This window comes from Myotis brandtii, unplaced genomic scaffold (assembly GCF_000412655.1).
Source record: "Myotis brandtii unplaced genomic scaffold, ASM41265v1 scaffold134, whole genome shotgun sequence".
In the NCBI taxonomy this organism is placed as follows: Eukaryota; Metazoa; Chordata; class Mammalia; order Chiroptera; family Vespertilionidae; genus Myotis; species Myotis brandtii.
Genome location: NW_005354756.1, coordinates 2028695 through 2043696, shown reverse-complemented (window position 1 = coordinate 2043696; position 15002 = coordinate 2028695).

Here is a 15002-nt window from a genome sequence, read left to right as displayed (position 1 = left end):
TGAATCATTTTCTCCCCACTCAGAGGTAACCCCAGCCCCCCCAGATGCCCATGGACCTACTGTCTCTCCTCTATGCCTTTGCCTGGCCAAGCCCTCCGAACCATGGGGAAGAGGCCACCATTGCCCCATCTCAGAGGAACTCACCAATATGCATCTTCTACACCAAACTATATTGGAGACTCTTTTGATAGAGGGAATGCCTACTGGAGATTTACAGGAAATTCCACCAGGACTATTCAACCAGACAAATCCGGTTTCCTTTTTTTATGGTGACTTGAGAAGGGTCACCCCAGCAGCTGTGGTAGGCGGGCAAGGGTGGCGAGGCTCTGGGAGGCTGGATCATGGGACCCCCTATGTTTGGAGAGGGGTGTGTCCCTGTCCCTGAACCCATCCAGGTCAAGGCTGGTATTGCCTCCCCCCCTTCACTCCATACCTTCCCCTTTTCTTCAGTTCTTCTCCCATCTACCGGAGGCTCACATCTGTATTGATGGGTGCTTTTCCTTTTTCCTCACATCTGTATTGAACACATGCCTATCCTTTTCCTTTTCCTCTGTTGAACTACATGTGTCCTTTTACAAGTTATGGGCTGTTGCTTTTTGCTTTTCTATAAAATCATAACTCACTCTGAGCAGATTCTCACGATGGAATATTTTTATCAGCATGCCGCTGCACACCTGTGCTGGAGCCTGGAGGCTTCTCTACAGCTCGGAGCCTTCCCGACATCACGGCTCTGTGAATTGGAAGCTTCTTCCATCCCAATGCCTGGCTCTCTGAGGATGTGAGCTGATGAAGGGTGAGAGGGAATGATAATCGTAGCCGTGCCGCTCCCTGCGCTCTTTCTCTCTCTGTCCCTGTCTCCACAGGGATACCTCTGGTGGTGGACACACTCCTAGGCCTGTGCTGATGGCAGGTTGTGTCAAGGGGACACAAAGCCCTCCCCAAAGAGGCCTCACTTGGTGGCATTCTCCCCCTTCACAGGTCCTTAGCCTTTCTTGTGTGCTTATGTTATCAGCACCTTGAGAATGGATCCATCTCTCAGGCAAGTTTCACATGAATAAAACTCATGAATGGGACTGAAGTATAAAGTAGACAGATGAGGTTAATAGCTGACAAGAATCGTCTCAAGAAACAGAATATTTAAAGTCCAAATCAGTAGACACCCATCCCATGGAGCAGAAATACTGAAAGCCAAGCCCCAGTCAAAGCCCCAAATCAGATTTTCAATGAGAAATCTCGGCCGGGAAGAGGAAGTATGAAGCCCAAGGGATGGTTTCCGCAGGAATTCAATTGTGTTCTTGGCCTTTGTTGTAGGTTCCTTCGCAGATTGTGATGTGTTGGAGAGAGAATGAGCTTGGAGCTGGTCAAAACAAGGAGGAGGGCCAATCAAGGGAGTTTAGACAAATGGCATTTACTTTTCTTTGAAGTGTACTTTACTTAATGGTAAAAATGTGACAATGGCATAATATGCACAACATGATCAGCAAATGTTAATTTCTTACCTTTGCAGCATCTTTATCTTCTTTTATGTTTAAAATAACATACATTTATAAAGTGAAATAGCCCTAGCTGGTTTGGGTCAGTGGATAGCGCATCAGGCTGCAGACTGAAGGGTCCCGGGTTCGATTCCGGTCAAGGGCACATGCCCTGGTTACGGGCTTGATCCCCAGTAGGGGGCGTGCAAGAGGCAACCAATCAATGATTCTCTCTCATCATTGATGTTTCTATCTCTCTCTACCTCCCCCTTCCTCTCTGAAATCAATAAAAATATATTAAAACATTTAAAAATGAAATAATCACTTTAATTCTTTGATTTTTCAGTGTCATCTCAACTCCTCTTTCTCAAATAGTGCACTTTGGATTAATTTATAGTCTACTCATAACCCCAGAAATAAGAACAGAAATTACTTTATGTTGAGGATAGTTTACCATAAATAGTTTATCATTATCACATATTGATATTTATCAAGTATTTCCTGGTTTGGTAAAAAGACAATTGGTTATTAAAAAATCTGACAACAAGCCCTAGCCAGTTGTCTCAGTGGTTAGAACGTCAGCCCATGGATGTAGGGTCCCAGGTTTGATTTTGATCAAGGGCATGTACCTTGATTACAGGCTCAATTCCTGATGCTGGTTGGGGTGCATGCAGGAGGCAACCAATTGATGTGTTTCTCTCACATCAATTTTCTCTCTATCTTTCCTCCTCCCTTCCACTCTCTTTAAAAATCAATAGAAAAGATATCCTTGGGTGAGGATTAACAACAACAACAAAAACCCTGACATCAAAACAGCCAGGTTGCCTCGGCAGGCAGTAGAAGAAATGGAACTAGCATCTGCCCACATTTGTAAGTTACTCTTTGATCTGTCATCTCCTTTCATTTGACCCTACAGACCGCTTTGGGAAATTGTTTGATATCCTTGTATAGTCAAGGAAAAGGAGGCACGCATGCCCACACGCACAGCTTTAATACCTTGCCTGCAGCTGTACCAGGTGATAGTAGTAAAACCAGAATTCAAGGCTCCCCAGCACCACTGAGACGCTTTTCTCCCAGAGTAGCTGAAGCCCATTTTATATGCGGTGCCATTTGCAGTAAGTATTTGATACAATCCTGTATGAATCTCATGAATATTAATGTTATCAACACCACGGGTCTATTTTAAGGTGCTTCAAGGTAACAGTCTGCCCATATGCATCACTTTCTTTTAGGCACTTTAATCATTCATAAGATCTAGTCAATAACTATTTTATTATAAATGGATTAGTGAGCATATTTAAATCATTACTCCCGGTAGTTATCATCCTTAAGAATCCTTTATTCTTGACCCTTTTTTAAGAATGTCAAAACTCCTAACAAAATATCATTTGAATCGATTTGTTAAAAGCAGTTGCTGGGGCATTGTAATAGCCCTAGGTTGCAAACATATGTTTAGTATTCATAAGCCCTCTGAATATTACTATATATTAGCAATAAAGAGTAAACATGTAATTAATCCAACCTTTAAGTCAAGGATTACCAGTCAATTGACACTGCATATATTCATTAGGCAATATTACCCTCTAACTCAAAGATGAAGCAATTTGAGATTTACTGACAGATATACACAAATGCTCTTGCACCAATATTAATATCTCCCATGGGAAAAAAAAACACAGGACAAGAGTAGGAAACAAACATATAGATTTTTCTTTTATCTACTTTCAGACAAGCATGAAAAGTATTCCCAATAGCCCAAGAATGTGATTTTGTTCAGTCGTACTTGGATCTCCACTTGTGCTTCTGTCAACAACTGAGAAGAGAGCACAGTCAATGCCTACAGCCTAAAACATTTTCAAAGCAACACTGCTGTTTCCCTACCAATCTGTCTAAAAAGACAAAATCTTTCTGCAAAGCAACAAATTATTTGTGGGAATCAGAAAGACATGTGACTTTGGCCAATATTTCTAGATGACAACCTGTCTTTATTTAATAAATGTATGCACACAGTCAGAAAATCTAAGTAAAAGCATATATGAAATTAAAATTCAGTTGAACATTAAGATTTCCTCAAGCTAATGTTTTTCTTTTCACCTGTGAGATTGTAATACATTCTAAAATTGGGCTTTAAATTAATTCTTTTATTTCATTCTAGAGGCCCGGTACATGAAATTCCTGCATGGGGCAGGGGTGGGGAGTGGGGGACTCCCCTCAGCCCAGCCTGCACCCTCTCACAATCCGGGACTGCTGGCTCCTAACCGCTCACCTGATCGCCCCCAACCACTCTGCCTGCCTGTCTGATTGCCCCTAAAACTCAAGCTTCTTTTTAATCTCCACTTGTGCTTCTGTCAACAACTGAGAAGAGAGCACAGTCAATGCCTACAGCCTAAAACATTTTCAAAGCAACACTGCTGTTTCCCTACCAATCTGTCTAAAAAGACAAAATCTTTCTGCAAAGCAACAAATTATTTGTGGGAATCAGAAAGACATGTGACTTTGGCCAATATTTCTAGATGACAACCTGTCTTTATTTAATAAATGTATGCACACAGTCAGAAAATCTAAGTAAAAGCATATATGAAATTAAAGTTCAGTTGAACATTAAGATTTCCTCAAGCTAATGTTTTTCTTTTCACCTGTGAGATTGTAATACATTCTAAAATTGGGCTTTAAATTAATTCTTTTATTTCATTCTAGAGGTCCGGTACATGAAATTCCTGCATGGGGCGGGGGTGGGGAGTGGGGGACTCCCCTCAGCCCAGCCTGCACCCTCTCACAATCCAGGACTGCTGGCTCCTAACCGCTCACCTGATCGCCCCCAACCACTCTGCCTGCCTGTCTGATTGCCCCTAAAACTCAAGCTTCTTTTTATATTTTTAATATTTATATTTCTCCTTTATTTTTTATTTTAAAATTCAAGCTTCTTGAGAACACGAGGCATTTAACATTATTTCATATTCCTTACAGAGAGCTAAGCATGGTAAACACAGCAAATACTTAATATGTACTTATGGGCTTCTATACAAACACTTTCCAACCAGGAATGTTTTAATAGACAGTCTCCAAAAACTTGAACTGGAAAACCTAAAAGTAGAGCGCTCAGATTTCAGGCATCAGGTGCTATTAGCAGGGTTTCTATCCCAATTAATCTCTAATTCTGAGCTCTCAACAGTCTGGACAAACTGCCCTTCAGGATCTCCAAAGTTTCTTCTTTGTCACTATCCCATTTTCCTCCGCTTCAAGCCAAGTAACAAATGAAACCTTTCATTCTGATCTTCCTCGCCGCAAGGGAACAGCAAACCTCAATGGAAATAATTTCCCTCCAGAAGTCACGTCCAAATATTGCCAGACTGAGGACTAGAGGGCTGACTATACACATGCGCAATAACAGGCTCACGTTCTAATGGTAGGCGCCCAGGTCCTCCACAATCCCACAGTCCTCTGGTCGCATACGTCCAGTTTTTCTAGCTCCTCCTTAAGTGGTGTTTCCTTCAGTCGCGTTGCAACGTCCAGGGCCTCTAGTTGGAGAGGATTTTTCTGTTCTTTGGCGTCGATAGCTGTTTACTATTTGGAATTAGTGAAGTTTCGGGAGTTACTGCTGCTGCCGTGAACATGTCGGGCCCAAGCGCACGCGTGAAACCACCGCCCATTCAGTCCACTGCTGGTGCCGTCCTGGTTCGCAATGAGAAAGGTACTGTGCTGAGCCGTCTTCCAATCGGATCTTCCCCTTCCTTCCCCAGCACACCCCACACCTACTCCGGGCCGACCACCCCAACCCCGCAGACCCTTAAGACCTTCCCCTATCAAACTCGCACCCTATCGTGTTGCCTAGGGGCACCCCTCACCGCTCCCTGGGGGGCGGGGGCAGCCTGGGTGAGGGGCCCGGTGTTCTGGTCTTTGGTTGTTACGGTTGTTATGGCATTCCAGTTGCTGGCTTTTCATATATATAGATTATTGCTGATAACCTTTCTTGTTTTAAAATCTACTTTGTCTGAAATCAATAAAAATTACTCCAGCTTTCTTTTCTTAGTACAAAAAAGGTGTAGCTTTCTTCACCCTTTTACTTTTAATCTATTTATGCCTAACATAATGTCATTTTTACATTTAAAGTGGGTTTTCTTATAGACAGCATACAGTTGAGTCTTGTTTTTTATTCAACCTGATAATCTCTGCCTTTCAACTGGCATATTTAGACTGTTCCTTGAACTGAGTGAAAACACAACATGCCAAAATTTGTGAGAAATAACTAATGCAGTGCTTAGAGGAAAATTTACAGCATTAAAATATTTATATTATAAAAGAAGAAAAATCTGAAAGCATCAATCTAAGATTCATAAGGCAATATTGAATGAAATAAAATAAAATGAATGAGGAAATTAATAAAGATAAAAGCTCAAGTCAATGACATTGGAAACAGGTAAACAATTTAAAAAAACACACAGAAAAATTAATGCAATCAAAAGCTGGTTCTTTGAAAAAATCAATAAAATTGATAAACCTCTAGGAAAACTGAAAGACAAGGTTTTATTAAAGATTCAAGAGCCATGAAAATAATGGTAAGTAAATATTATGAAAAACTTTATGCACATAAATTTGACAACCTAGATGAAAATGGACCCTTACTTAAAAGCCACAGATTGTCAAAACTCACCCAACAGGAGAAAACAATTTCTGACTTGTTCTATGAGATGCAGCATTACTCTGGAACCAAAAGCAGAAAAAATATTATAAAAAAACTATATAGACCAATATCTCTCATGATCATACATGCAAAAATTCTTAATAAAACATGTAGCAAAACTCATGGGAGTATATATTTATACTCTGAGCATTTTACTGTGTATGAACTTAATCTGAAAAAAGGAAAAATTATAAACAAAAGTAAAACATGAGAGTATCATCTAATCATGGAAAATCAATGGCAATCATCATAATAAATGGTAAAGAATTTAAAGCCAGTGCTCCCTTCATCTTGACTCCGTATGTTCATTAAATCTGACAAGACAACCATGACGAAGTGGAAATTCCTGAGCATCTGGTTCCTGTACTGAGCTTGTACTGCAGATGGTGTGTTTCATGTATTAAACTCAAATAGTCACAAAGCCTTTGACGTTGAAGTTCTGCAGAGTTTTGTGAAATCCTTTGCTTTCCGCAATCGTTAGCCTTTGTAGACAGACAGGTGGCTGAAATACAAGCCACCTATGGCTTTCTTCTTGGTTGGGGGCAATTCTGTTCAGCACAGTTTGATGGTTATTGTTATGGTATCTTATCTAATAAGATTCCATCAATTTTAAGTCAAGCCTATTACTTTCTGTGCAACTAAAAACAAAAACAGAAACATTGCCAATTACAGTGGGACACAGTCTTAATAATGTCTCTGCCCAATGCGTTGATTGGGCACACTAGCTTCTCAGTTCTTTGAAATGCCTTTCATCTGTTCTGAGGGATTTGGCAGCTTCTCCTGCCTTCAGTTGCATTGTGTTGGTGGGTGATAAGCCATTCTTGTGAATTTATCTCAGTAACAAATGTAGGCAATTTCTTCCACCTGTGGGTTTTCTAAGCACTTGGTTATTGCTTTGAAAGAAATATGAGATTGCAATCATTCCTTCAACAACAAATATTTTGCTTCATTAATATAAAATATATACTCCACTCCTCCATGTTCATGCCTTTCTGAAAACACAATGACTTCTTTGTTTAATTGCCAAATCATAGTGAAATACTTCTGAAAGTTATTTTCAATAGTGAGCTCAACATTCGAAGCTCTGACAGCACCTATAATTCAGGTGAAGTGACAATATTGTGAGCAGCAGGGGCCAAGTTTATTCATGAAATTGCAGTGGTTCCATCTGGCACAGTGATTGTGAGATAATCCTGATTTCACAAATGTTAAACCATGAAGAAAAAAAGGTATGTTTTAGGATGAAGAAAATACAGTTGATCCCTAAACAATGCGGAGGTTAGGGGCACAGACCCCCTGTACTATGGAAAGACTGCGTATAACTTTTGACTCCCCCAAAAGTTAACTCCTATTGACTAGAAGCCTTACCGATGACATAGTCAACAGTAGTTACCTACGTTGTTAACATATTTTGCATGTTATATGCATCATATGCTGTATTATTACAATAAAGTAAGGTAGAAAGACAGTGCTATTAAGAAAATCATAAGGAAGATAAAATTTATTTATAGTACTGAACTGTACTTACGGATACTATGAGTTCACATCATTTGTTAATAAGATGAGTCATGTATCTGTCAGTACCTACATCAATATTGTCTTATATGACATAAAACATTTTAGGTGCTATATGTATTACTAACACTAGACATAAAAAATGAAAAGTAATGTGGAAAGAGTCATATTTATTTACAGGTGTAATGATTCATGCATTGGTGATGAAGAAGCAAGCAGATATGTGATTGAATTATAGTAGCCTAGTGTCACAACATGATTGTTTCATGGTAGTAAGGAAAGCTCTAAAAAATATTTCCTATATACATATTGAAAGAAATCCGCACATAAGTGGACCCACTGTACATGAAGCCTGTTTCATTTGAACATTTTGCTTTTCCTTCATGAGCACTTTCTACAGCAGTTCTGCCTCCCACAAACAGCTCTCTCACCTGGCAGTGTGTCCCAGCACCCGTGGGACACAACACTGGTTCAGGGCACAGTGGTTGCTTGGGCATGACAGCATCGCTGCCCTGATCACACATCCACAGTTACCTTCACCGTGGGGATAGGAGCTGTTGTGTTTAGAGCACACAGAGCAGAAGGAAACAGAATCCCCCTTGTGGAGGTGTAAGAAAAGGGGGATTATTCTGAGGCCCCCAACAGGTCATTGCACAGGTTTCCAAGGGCTGAAAATAAATTCAGCTAGGGGCTCATGGGACAGCGCCTGCTAAGTCAGAACCTGAAGTCTCTAACTCTTGGGCCATAGGCTTCTCTCATTTCTGTTTCATTGGAGTCCTCCACATAATCGACAGTAACTATTTGGATGGCTGTGGCTCTGGCTCACCATGTCAGCTCCCCAGGCTTGACTCTCCATGACCCAGGGTCTAGTCACAGGGTCTGGGTTTTCTAATTCACATTCTTGATAGAGCAACCTGTTAGACTCAGCCCAGCCCATGGATTTGCTCTCCACCCCATCCTACTTAACCCTTTGAGTGCCAACCAATATCCTAGGAACTATGCTAAAATTGCCAAGGCATTTTTGCTGATTTTACAGCAGTTTAGGAAAAAAATTATGAATCGCAAGTGAATGAAGTTACATATTCAAAATCTTAAGGAAACCTTTACTATATTTGTTTTCATCTTTGACATATATTGTTTGCTGATTGTATTATAAAATACTAGTAGAAAAAAAAAAACTGCAAACATATAATGTTAAAATAAAGCGCTCCCGGCACTTTTGGCGAAAGACAGGAGGAGCGCAATCGCGCTTCCCTGCACTCTAGGGGTTAATATGCAATGGTTTTTTGTTATTTGTAAATTAATATAAAATGTTTTATTAATTTCTGTTTTAAATTATAATACAAATATATCAATAGCCACAACCTATATAAACAAAAGCTCTTTAGGATCCTCACTTACCATTCAGAGCATAAAGGGATCATGAGATCAAGAAGTTAGAGAACCACTGATCTAGAAAAAACTTATATTTTTTAGCACCTATCTTGAACCTCAGTTTTTTTTAAAAAAAAAATTTCCTTAGCTCTTGAGCCATTCACTCCCTGATCCATGTTTGTCTAGCATTTGTGTAAGTGTTCCTTTGAATGTGTGTGAGCGACAAAGACAGAGACAAGCAGACACACATACACAGGTGGAATTAAGAAATAGCTCTTTGTATAATGTGAGAACAATAGTACACTTACGGATACAGACAGAGCAGCCAATGGGTAGGAAAATAAAAATTGAAAGAAAAGTTTAGCACAGTGAAGCAAGAGCATTTAATAAATGTAAGAGTACTGGTTGTGAAGAAGGTGAAAGTATTAATCTTTGAAAAGAGTAACTGAATTTTTCTATCTGTATTGAGAGAGGTTAGCATTGCTAAAAATTTAGTATTGGAGAAATGGAAACTAAGAATGATGGGTGATACCATGTTGAATGACCTCATCCTCATTGACAAAAAGAGGATACACTGTCATTTACTGAAAGAAAATAAAAGAGAGATGGTTCTTGGAACCATGTCCATCATGACCCTAAGAGTGCTAGGAAGCAGATGGAGATGAATTAGAAGACTTGCTGGATATCGAGGGTTGGGGGGGCGGGCATGATTAGGTAGATCAGTGTTTATCAGAATCTATCTGACCTTTCCTTGACTTTCTCTTATCGGGGGCAGAGAAGCTACTTAGTGTCAAAATAAAGTTCAGAACTAACAGAGAAAAAGCCATCACAAGTAAAGCTAGTGAGCAGCTTGAGCGGGCATGGAGTTCCTAAGAGGGTTTTGTTTGTTTGCTTTATTTGGCACATTTGATTGTTTATTAAGTATACAGCAAATTATATGAATGACTTACTCATTGGTGTAAGTTATAATTTCTGATGTCTAGCTATTTTGGGGAAATTGCCTATCACAGCATTCGTGTCTCTCCTTGGTGAGAAGGACACAGACACTCCCTCGGTGGGGAGATGGGACTGATGAACGAACCCTAAATAACTGTGCGAGGAAGTGCGTGAGCATACGCGTGGCCAGGGCTGCCTTTCTTGTGCGTGGGCCATAGAAGAGGCTCCTCAAAACACATTCTGTAATGAGTTTTGTGTTTAAATCAACTCAAAAAATTCTCTCTTTTATATCCCCTTCCTTGGGGATTTCCGATGGATACGAATTTATTAAGATTTTTGCTGGCTCCTGCAGCAGGGAGTCCACGTGAGCCACGATTCCCACACGTACTTGGCCACACAGCATATTTTCAGTAATGCCTACTGACATGAAGAGGAATGCATTTGGGGAGCGCTGATCTGGACCTTTACACTTTGGCAGGCCTGTCACAGCCATGGCATTTCTGGGAAAGATGGCAGCACACAATAAGAGCTCAGTAGAGACACGAGCAAGCGGGGAGTGTGCACACGAGAGAAGAAGAGGAGCTGGAGAGGGTAAGTTCAGAGAGGAGGAAGATGCCATTTGGGCAGCCTCGAACACCAGGCTAAGTGACTGGATTTATAGGAGGAAGCTGTGTGTCTGCTCCCCAATGGGCCGCCTCCTGAGAGGCTGCCCATGACCTCAGTGAGCCCACAGAGCCCCCTTGCTGTCTCCACTTCCCAGACAGCAGACTGTCACGTTGTGTCTGTGTTGTCGACAGCCTTTGCTTACACCAGTGGTATCCAAACTTCAGCAAGCGCTAGAGTAACCCAGGGAGCTGGCTAAGCTGGGCTCTACCCAGTGCTTCTGGTTCAGGAGGGCCCAGAATGGGCCTGGGACTCTGCATTTCTGACAAGCTCACAGTGATGGTGATGGTCTGGGGTCCGCCCTTCAGGATTACTTTATCCTCTGCCCAATACCAGTTTCTGCCCTTGTGGACATACAGAGGACACAGACGATGGGGATATTTCAGGAAATTTCTTTTTTTAAAAATATATTTTATTGATTTTTTACAGAGAAGAAGGGAGAGGGATAGTTAGAAACATCGATGAGAGAGAGACATCGATCAGCTGCCTCCTGCACACCCCCTACTGGGGATGTACCCACAACCAAAGTATATACCCTTGACCGGAATTGAACCTGGGACCCTTGAGTCTGCAGGCCGACGCTCTATCCACTGAGCCAAACCAGCCAGGGCAGGATATTTCATATAGAACTTGGGAAACTTGGCTACAGCCAGCTCCTGTACTCATGAGGGTCTCAGTTTCCCCACAGAAACAGTAAGTGACTTGGTGCTTGGGGCTTGCAAACGCAAATTCTAGAAGTGCCAGGTGGCCAGTGCAGATGAGTGAGGCCACCTGGAGAGCCCAGGCTGAGACTCAGCTCATGTCAACTAGTGCCATGTCTGGGTGAGGCCTGATGTTGCTGCCTTTCTGTGGGTGAAGAAACAGTCTCGATGAAGGTAGATAACGAGTTCAAGGTAACTCAGCGAGTGAAAGAGCCCACATTCCGATATAAGGGCTTTCATCCCCAAATCTAAGTTCGTTCCCCTATACAGTGTTGTCTCTGAGCATGTCTCACCTCCAGGTCATGGCCCAGGCATTTATAAAGGGTTTGTGAGCTGGGGAGGACTGAAGAGGATGCAGAGTGCTCCCAGAGACCTGGAAAGCTTACATTTGCATTTTTTTTTCTTATTGCCACTTTGAGGCAGAGCCAGGGGCACAGGGCAAGCTCAGAGGAAGGATGGCCTGGGTTTGCTAAATGTTTTGTTATGCTCCACCAGGTGTCACCCCCCCCTGCTCTCTATCACCATCTTTTCACCTAGGTGTCTCGCTGAGGAGCTCATCAAGCCTTAATTGGAAGGAGAAACACAGTCTCTTGTCTGAGTCACAAGATGACAACAACCAAGATAAATTAGAGCTGGGCTTGCATGAGCTTGAGTTTCTGCTAACGAAGCAAGAGCAAGCTGGGAATCTGCAGCCAATATAGAGACGGTCCCTGTGATAGCCCAGCACACAGGGTTAGGCTATCTGCTTTTATATTAGTGGCAGCTATGAGCTCCCAAGGGTCTGTTGCAGATTCCTCATCAATTCTTTTAAAAATTTGACATAATAATAACACTCACACCAAATATCTCCCATGTCATCCTGTGACTCAGACGAGAGGCTGCGTTTCTGCTTCCAATTAAGGTTTGATGAGCTGCCTCCTGCATGCCCCCCACTGGGGATCGAACCTGCAACCCAGGCATGTGCCCAGACGGGGAACTGACCCATGACCTCCTGGTTCATAGGTCGACAGTCAACCACTGAGATGCACCAGCTGGTCAAGTTATCTAACCTCTTTGAGCTTGAGTTTCCTTAAGTGTAAACTGGAGATATTTGCATCTATGTTTGTGCATGAAGAGCTTAGTATATTTCCCAAGGCAGGGAAAATGTTGAATAAACCCGAGACAAGGTAAGTACTCGAGAGCTGGGAGCTCCTTCTGATGCCACTGTGTAGGATGAGAGTGGTAGGAATGCTTCCAAGGAAGGTGATTCAGAAGTAGGGAAAGACGAATGTAGAAGCTCAAATCTTTTCTAGAAAATTGCTTTCTTGAACATTTCTGCTCCTCCAAAGGCTGGGGCATGACACCCGTCCAGGCCATCACTGTCCATCTTGGAAAGCCCCTCTGGCAGCCACCATTACATTTTAAACAGCCACATTGATTTTCCTTCCCTTTACCCGCAGCATCCTCCAGGCTCTGCTGAAGAGCCAAGCACAGGCTCTGCTTCTCAAGTGCTCCTTAACTGCAGAACACTGCGTCGGCTCTTCATGCTTGGGTTCGCCGAGAAAGCAACTCCAGGGTCTGCAGGGCCTGTGCAGATTACCTGCCCATTCCTGGCCAGTGTGGGCAAATCGGTCGTGCAGGTCAGGGACAGTTGGAATTGACTTGGGGTCAGGACTTGAGGAGGTGTGTACACTTTAAAAAAATAAAAAGATATATATACACTAGTATTTCTATTGATTTCAGAGAGGATGGGAAAGGGAGAGAGATAACATCAATGATGAGAGAGAATCATTGATCTGCAGCCTCCTGCACTGGGGATCAAGCCTGACCGGGAATTGAACCTTGATCTCCTGGTTCATAGGTTGACGCTCAATCACAGAACCACGCCGGCAGTCAAGATAAAATCTTAAAGTACAAATAAATATCAGCTAAACAGAAAAGATGGCAAACTCCAGGGCTTCTTCCCCATATATTTTCATTTCAGTTTTCTCAGTTCCGACCTTCCAGAGTTAAGAATAGAGCTCATGTTTGACGACCCCATTTTTTTTTCTTTTTTGGCCTAAATTTTAGAAACTAGAAGAATGGTTCAGAGCTGTGCAAGACTAATAAAGGCAAATATTGATGTCTTAAACCAATTAATTAGGCCAACGCAAATCTCTGGGCATTCAAAGAATGACGGTACTTTCTTCACCATCCTTTAAAAAATAAATGAGATAATACAAAGGAATGCCTAAAAGACGGTGGATCATGCCAACATCTCTTTAATGTGCCTTCGAAATGGGGGGCCATTTCACTGTGAGACCAGTGGACATAGGATGTGTTCTCATCATCTTAATTTACCTCTAGCATATCTGCTGCATTATAGACACCGAAGAAATATTGAATGAATAAATGTATACATGAATTTGGGGCCCAACCAATTGTGAGCTTTTAAAAAACAGATACAAAATCTTGTCTTACCATGTTTAATACAATGCTGTGTTCACATATTAAACTTCTAAACTGTTTCATGACAGATTATCAATGCCTGAAATTAAAAAGAGAAGAGTTTGTTCAAAAACAATTTAAGTCTCAGACGTTGAATACTTTATAAAAATGTGAAACTATTAGATATTCTTTTCTGCATCATTCCTCTTTGTGTGCCAGAGATTAAAATCACATTTAACAGCTATTTGTTATGACACCAGGCAGCCACATTTTCAGGTCAATAATTCACCCAGCACTGAAGTCATTACATCTCACTTGAAAATTCTGCTTCATTCAAGGAGGGCACGTTGGTCCATTTTACTCCCTTCAATATCACCTATAAAATAATTTCTGATTTTCTATTTTCATCTTAATGTGACCTTTCCCTATAATGAATAAAAATGTGTTCATCAACTAATCTCCGTGAATTTTCTTTCTGAAAATGAATGCCATGCCCCTATGAAGAGACTTCCTCATTTTAATAACAAAGGGACAAGGCTGAGTCACCAGTAGCTTATGTTTCATTTAGTTATAAGGACAGTGAGTCAGCTGGGCCCTGACTGGAGATGGTCAGTATGACAAGGGATCCAGGTAGAGCTTTGCTTCTTGAATTGCCAGCATGGAACAAGGGAGCAGGTCTATGCACGGGACCAGAGACAGGAGGCTCTGGTGGTTAAGGAGGCAGTTGAACTTCCAGAGAGCAGCCAATGAAAGCAAGAGGGCTTCCACAGGGAAGACCAAAAGGCTAAGGAGGATGCATGTAACATTTCACAGAGATAGAAAAGCCATGATTCAGTCATGTGTGGCCTTGTCTGTGAAGTCTGGGAATCTAAGCAACTCTCATCCTGGGAAAAGGTTGCAATGGTCTAACAAGACAGTTCTTTTCAACAAAGTGCTTAGAGCCCTAGCCAGTTTTGCTCAGTGGATAGAGCGCTGGCCTGCAGACCAAAGGGTCCTGGCTTCAATTCCGGCCAAGGGCACGTACCTTGGTTTCAGGTTCCTCCCTGGCCCGGGCCCTGGTCAGGGCAAGTGCAGCAGGAAACCAATCGATGTGTTTCTCTCACATGAATGTTTCTCTCTGTCTTTCCCTCTCTTCCAGTCTCCCTAAAAAAAAAAAAAAAAAATCAATGGAAAAATATCCTCAGATGAGGATTAACAACAACAACAAAAACACATCAAAGTACTCAGTAAAAATGGGAAGACCCATTCCTAAGG